We start from the raw sequence: 6127 nt of genomic DNA, 5'->3' as shown, positions 1-6127 counted from the left end.
CTGTAGTCCCAGCTACTTGGGAGGCTGAGGCAGGGGACTCGCTTGAGCCCAGGAGTTGGAGGTTGCTGTGAGCTGTGATGCCATGGCACTCTACCCAGGGAGATAGCTTGAGGCTCTGTCTCAAAAAAAAAAAAAAAATCAAGGATAAATAAATGTTATTCAAAATAAAGTAATCTTCACTTCCACTGCATGCTCCTGAGCAATTAATGTAAATCCTCCTTGGTCATGATGTATAATTATTTATATATACTGCTGGATTCAATTTGCCAACATATTTTTGAGAATTTTTGTACATCTATGCATAACAGATTTTAGTCTGTAGTTTTTTGCTTGTGCTATTATATCTTTGACTGCCTTTAGTGTTTAGTGCTAATATAATGCTGGCCTTATGGAATGAGTTAGTAGGTGTTCCCTCTTCTTTACTTGTTTGGGAATTGGTGCTCATTCTTCTTTATATATTTGGTAGAATTAATTAGCTGTTTAGTTTGGTCTGGCTGCCATAACAAAGGACCCCCGACTTGATGGCTTAAATAATAGAAATGCATTCATTTTCTCACAATTCTGGAGAAATCTGAGATCAAGGTGTTTGCAGGGTTGGTTTCTTCTGAGGCCTCTCTCCTTGGATTGTAGATGATTATTCTCTCCCTGTGTCTTCACATGGTCTTCTCCGCTCCCCCATGTGTACCTGTGTCCTGAACTCCCGTTCTCATGAGAACACCATTCATATTGGGTGAAGGGGTCACCTAATGACCTCACTTTGACTCATTTACCTTGTTAAAGACCCTAACTCCTAAACATGGTCTGAGGTATGAGGGTTAGGCTTCAACATACAAATTTTAAGGTATACAATTTAGCCCATAACAGAAGCCATCTGGTTCTGTGCTTTTCCATTTTAGGAAGCTTAAATTTTTTTTTTTTGAGACAGGGTATCAAGCTGTTGTCCTGGGTAGAGTGCCGTGGCGTCATAGCTTACAGCAACCTCCAACTCTTGGGCTTAAGCAATCCTCTTGCCTCAGTTTTTCTATTTTTAGTAGGGACACGGTCTGGCTTTTTGCTGAGGTTGGTCTCCAACCCATGAGCTCAAGCTATCCACTCACCTCAGTCTCCCAGAGTGCTAGGATTACAGGCGTAAGCCACTTTGCCCAGCCTAATTTTTTTTTTTATTGTGGTAAAATATACATAACATAAAATCTTTCATTTTGCAGTACTCAGCTTAGTAGCATTAAATACTTTACAGTATTGTGCAATCAATCTCTGGAACTTATTTCATAAGGCAAAGCTGAAGCTCTCTATCCCCTGAATAACTCCTCATCCCCTACCCCAACCATTCGAAACCTCTGTTCTACTCATGTGGAAGCATGTGTCAGAATTTCTTTCATTTTAAGTCTGAAAAATATTCCATTGTACATATATATTATATTTTGTTTATATAGATAAATCTGTCAATGAATGTGCATTTGGGTTGCATCTACCATTTGGCTATTGTGAATAATGCTGCTATGAAAACAGGTATTCAAATATCTCTTTGAGATCTTGCTTTCAATTCTGTACTCAAAAGGAATTGCTGGATCACAGATCACATGATAATCCTATTTTAATGTTTTTGGAAACTACCCATGTGAATTTTGCTTTTTTTATCTTTTGTATTTCTGATGCTTTGACATCTGAGCCCTTCCTGATGCTGGAGGGACTACCCCTCCCCAGGTTAGCTAATGCCTAGAGACTGGGAAAGAACTCACCTGCAAGTGAGCCTTTTCAAACCCATCAACTCAGAGCCCATACCCCAGTCTCTTCTTTTAACAGGTTCTCCCTCTCCTGGCCACTATTGCCCTGCCTTATCCCAGGGCCTGATACTATCCCAAGAGGGCCAGACCTTATGCTCCAGAGTCTGCTGAAATTATTCTAACTAACCAACCCCATAACCTGCTTATCTGCCTGTTCCTTCCTGTGGAAATCACAATAAAGGCTCTTGTCTACATTTTCCCCTCCCTCCTTCTGCCCTTTGACCAACCCTGGTGTTTCCCTGCATAGCTTCTGTGTGAAGTGGCATTGTGTGCCCCCTTCTTTTGGGAACTGTGAATAACAAACTATCTTTTCTACAGTAATTGTCTCTTGATCTGTTGGCCTCATCACATCAACAAAACTTGTATTTTAAAGCACTGCCATGCTGTTTTCCATAGCTGCTGCATCATTTTACAGTCCCAACAACAGTGCACAAAGATTCCAATTTCTCCACATGCTCACCAACATCTGTTATTTTCTGGTTTTTTTTTTTTTTTAAGAGTAGCCAAGCTAATATGTGTGACATGACATGTCATTGTAGTTTTTTTTTTGGCCGGGGCCAGGTTTGAACCCACAACCTTTGGTATATGGGGCCAGCACCCTACTCCTTTGAGCCATAGGCACTGCCCATTTCATTGTAGTTGTTATATGTATTTTCTTTTCTTTCTTTCTTTCTTTCTTTCTTTCTTTCTTTCTTTCTTTCTTTCTTTCTTTCTTTCTTTCTTTCTTTTATTTAGAGACGGGGTCTCACTATGTTGCCCAGGCTGGAGCGCAGTGGATATTTACAGGCATGATCCTACTACTGATCAGCATTGAGCTTTGACCTGCTCTGTTCCCGACCTGGGCTGGAAACCCTCCCAGCTCCCGGGAGATCACCATATTGATGCCGAACTTAGTGCAGACACCGATAGCACAATATAGCCCAGAACTCCTGGACTCAAGTAATCCTTCTGTCTCAGCCTCCTGAACAGCTGGGACTATGAGCACAGGTCACTGTGCCTGTCTATATGCATTTTCTTAATGATTAGAAATGTTGAGCATCTTTTCATATGTGTATTAGCCATTTGTTTATGTTTTTTGAGAAATATCTGTTTGACCCCTTATTCCCTCTTGACCCCATTTTTTTTAGAGATGGAATCTTGCTATGTTGTCTAGGCTGGGGTGCAGTGGCCATTCACGGGCATGATCATGATGTACTATAGCCTTGATCTCCTGGGCTTAAGTGATTCTCCTGCCTCAACCTTCCAAAGTAGCTGGTGCAGCCCCCCTCTATCCAGCTCTTTTGCCCATTTTATTTATCTACTTTTTGAGACAGGGTCTTGTTCTGTCACCCAAGCTGAAGTATAGTGGCATGATCATAGTTCAATGTAACCTTGAATGCTTCCTGAGCTCAAGCAATCCTCTTGTTGTAGCCACTTGGGTAGCTAGAACTATAGAAGTGCACCACATCTGACTAATGTTTTAAATTTTTTTGTAGAGATGAGTCTTGCTATCTTCCCAGGCTGGTCTTGAACTCTTGGCCTCAACCAATCCTCCTACTTCAGCCTCTCAAAGTGCTGGGATTATAAGTGTGAACCATCACAGCCAGCCTTTTTTGCCCATTTATTATTTGTTTTTTTGTTGTTGAGTCTTAGAAGATCTTTATGTAGTCTGGATATTAACCTCTTTTCAAACATATGATTTGCAAATATTGTCTCACATTCTGTTGTTGACTTTTCATTATGTGCCCTTGGGTACACAGAAGATTTAAACTTTTTTTGTCGTCTAATTTATCTATGTTACCTTTTGTTGCCTGTGTTTATTGGAGTCATAACCAAGAAATCACTGCCAAATCAGATAGCATAAAATTTTTCTTTTATTGTTTTTTTCTAAGCATTTTACAATTTTAGTTCTTAAATTTAGATTTTAATCCATTTAATTTTTGCATAAGGTCTAAAGTAATATAAACGTCAAACTTCCTTCCTTTCTGTGTGGCTATCTGGTTTTCCCAGCACAATTTGTTGAAAACACTATCTTTTCCCTACTGAATGGTCTTAGTACCCTTGTCAAAAATCAACTGATATAGGCCAGGAGCAAAGGCTGTATAAGGAAGTATTTATGATCATTATATATTCTTGCCACATTGAGCCATTTATCATGTGTCTCTTGAAGATGGGGATACATTCTGATAAATATATTGCTAATTAATTTTAATGTTCTACAAACATCATACATTATGCTCACATAAACCTGGATCGTTTAGCTTACTATACACCTAGGCTATACAGTATAACCTATTGATCTGACCACTGTTATATATGTTGTCCATTGTTGACTGAAATATTTTTATGTGGTGCATGGCTGTATAATGTCCTTCTCTGTCTTTTGTAACAATTTTTGGCCTAAAGTCTGTTTGGGTTAATATTAATATTGATGTAGCTACCCAAGTTCTCTTTTAGTTACTATTACATGGAATCTCTTCTTCCATATTTTCACCATTTACCTATTGTGTCTATGAATCTAAAATGAGTATCTTATAGGTAGCGTATATTTAGATGATTTTTAAAAAAATACAGTTTGAAATCTCTGTCATTTAATTGGAGAATTTAAACCAGTTACATTTCAAATAATTACTGATAATGAAAGACTAACTTCTGGCATTTTGCTATTTTTTTTTCCACATATATTTTTATTCCTCACTTTTCTCATTACTGCCTCCTTTTGTGTTTAATTGATCTTTTTCTAGTTTATCATTTGATTCCTTCTCATTTCTTTTTTGATATATTTTATTTATTTTCTCAATGTTACCCTCAGGATTATAGTTAATGTCTTAATTTCTAACAATCTAATTTGAATCAATACCAGATTAGACTCAATAATGTACAAAAATTCTCCTCCTATATCATCCTGTTTCCTTCTTCTATGTTGTTATTGTCACAAGTTAAATCTTTATATATTGTACCCCCTTTCCTCCAGCGCCCCCCCAAAGCCTGTTGCACGTCTCCCCCAGGATGCTGGGCCTGCGGCTGGCCCTGTGCATGCATGGGCACAGAAGTGCTCTGCATCCCCACCACTGCTTGGTGCTATTGTATAATAAAATTATGATTCTAGGTCAATCGTATATGTGTACAGTATGAATTTTATATCAGGACAATAAATGGAATGTTAAAATATTTGTATAATGATTTTCTAGTGTTGGTTCTTTGATTGTAACAAACATACCACTCTGATGCGAGGTATTAACAGTGGGGGAGGCTGTGTGGGGTCAAGGGAGTATATAGGAACTCTTTGTACTAACTGATCAATTTTACTGTGAACAAAAACTGCTGTAGTAGAATTTCTTGTAAGAATTTTGCTGACTGCATCTCTGTGGTAGGTATTCTGTGATGTATTCCCTTTACGCTATATGTCCTGAATGCTGGTTGTTAAACCTAGAGGTACAACCTTATTTGTTTTCTGTAAAGATTGCTTGGATAGTGGTAATTTGTACAAGAGGCACATCATGCTTGGTTGTCTCTATGATCATTAGGACTGATGGTTGGGTTCAGGTGTAGTCAGCCTAGCTGATACTTTATAAAACTCCCTAATGGTTTAGTATACATCGCTCATCATTCCTTGATTCATTATTTCACAAAGAGTTTATTGCCTTAATTTTTTATTTCAGTAAGAGTTATATTTTCCAAAACAAAAACAATTAGTGAGAAGAGTGGAATCAATTTATGTTTTTACAACTCTCTTTAGTGCCTGGCTTAATAGAAGAAAGCTACATTTTCATAACTATCTCTGCATTAAATGTTCTGTGATACCATGTGTCATGCAGCCTCTGAATAACTGAGACTCCAGGCAGAGGGAATGATAATAAAGAGCCAAATAAAGTTTTAGTATTATAAAAATAGCTTTCACCTCGAGGATTCCTTAAAGGAAGTGGATTCCCAGGGCTACTAGGACCAGGAAAGAATCAGTAAAGGAAAGGATTGCAGTTCATAAAGTATAGTTTACTATTATTCCAGAGAATACTTTTTGATATAAAGAGTCAGTAAATATTTACTGGTAATGATAATAGATTTTAACTTTTTTTTTTTTTTTTTTTTTGAGAGAGTCTCAAGCTGTCAGCCTGGGTAGAGTGCTGTGGTGTCACAGCTCACAACGACCTCAAACTCTTGGGCTTAAGTGATTCTCTTGCCTCAGTCTCCCAATTAGCTGGAAATCCAGGCGCCTGCCATAACACCCAGCTATTTTTTGGTTGTTGTTGTCGTTGTTTAGCAGGCCTGGGCTGGATTTGAACCCTCCGGCTTTGGTGTACGTGGCTGGTGCCCTAGCTGCTTGAGCTACAGGCACCAAGCCTTAACATTTTTTTTTTTTTTTT

At 38.3% G+C, this 6127-nt stretch overlaps 1 pseudogene; it reads right to left on the bottom strand.

The window, feature by feature from the left end:
• LOC100943792 overlaps window positions 1-4090 on the bottom strand; it is a 6711-nt pseudogene extending 2621 nt beyond the window's left edge.
• Window positions 4091-6127: the final 2037 nt, after the last annotated feature.

The sequence above is a fragment of the Otolemur garnettii genome, unplaced genomic scaffold (genome assembly GCF_000181295.1).
Source record: "Otolemur garnettii isolate 467f Iridium unplaced genomic scaffold, OtoGar3 scaffold00106, whole genome shotgun sequence".
NCBI lineage: Eukaryota > Metazoa > Chordata > Mammalia > Primates > Galagidae > Otolemur > Otolemur garnettii.
This window is presented reverse-complemented; position numbering and strand designations above follow the sequence as displayed.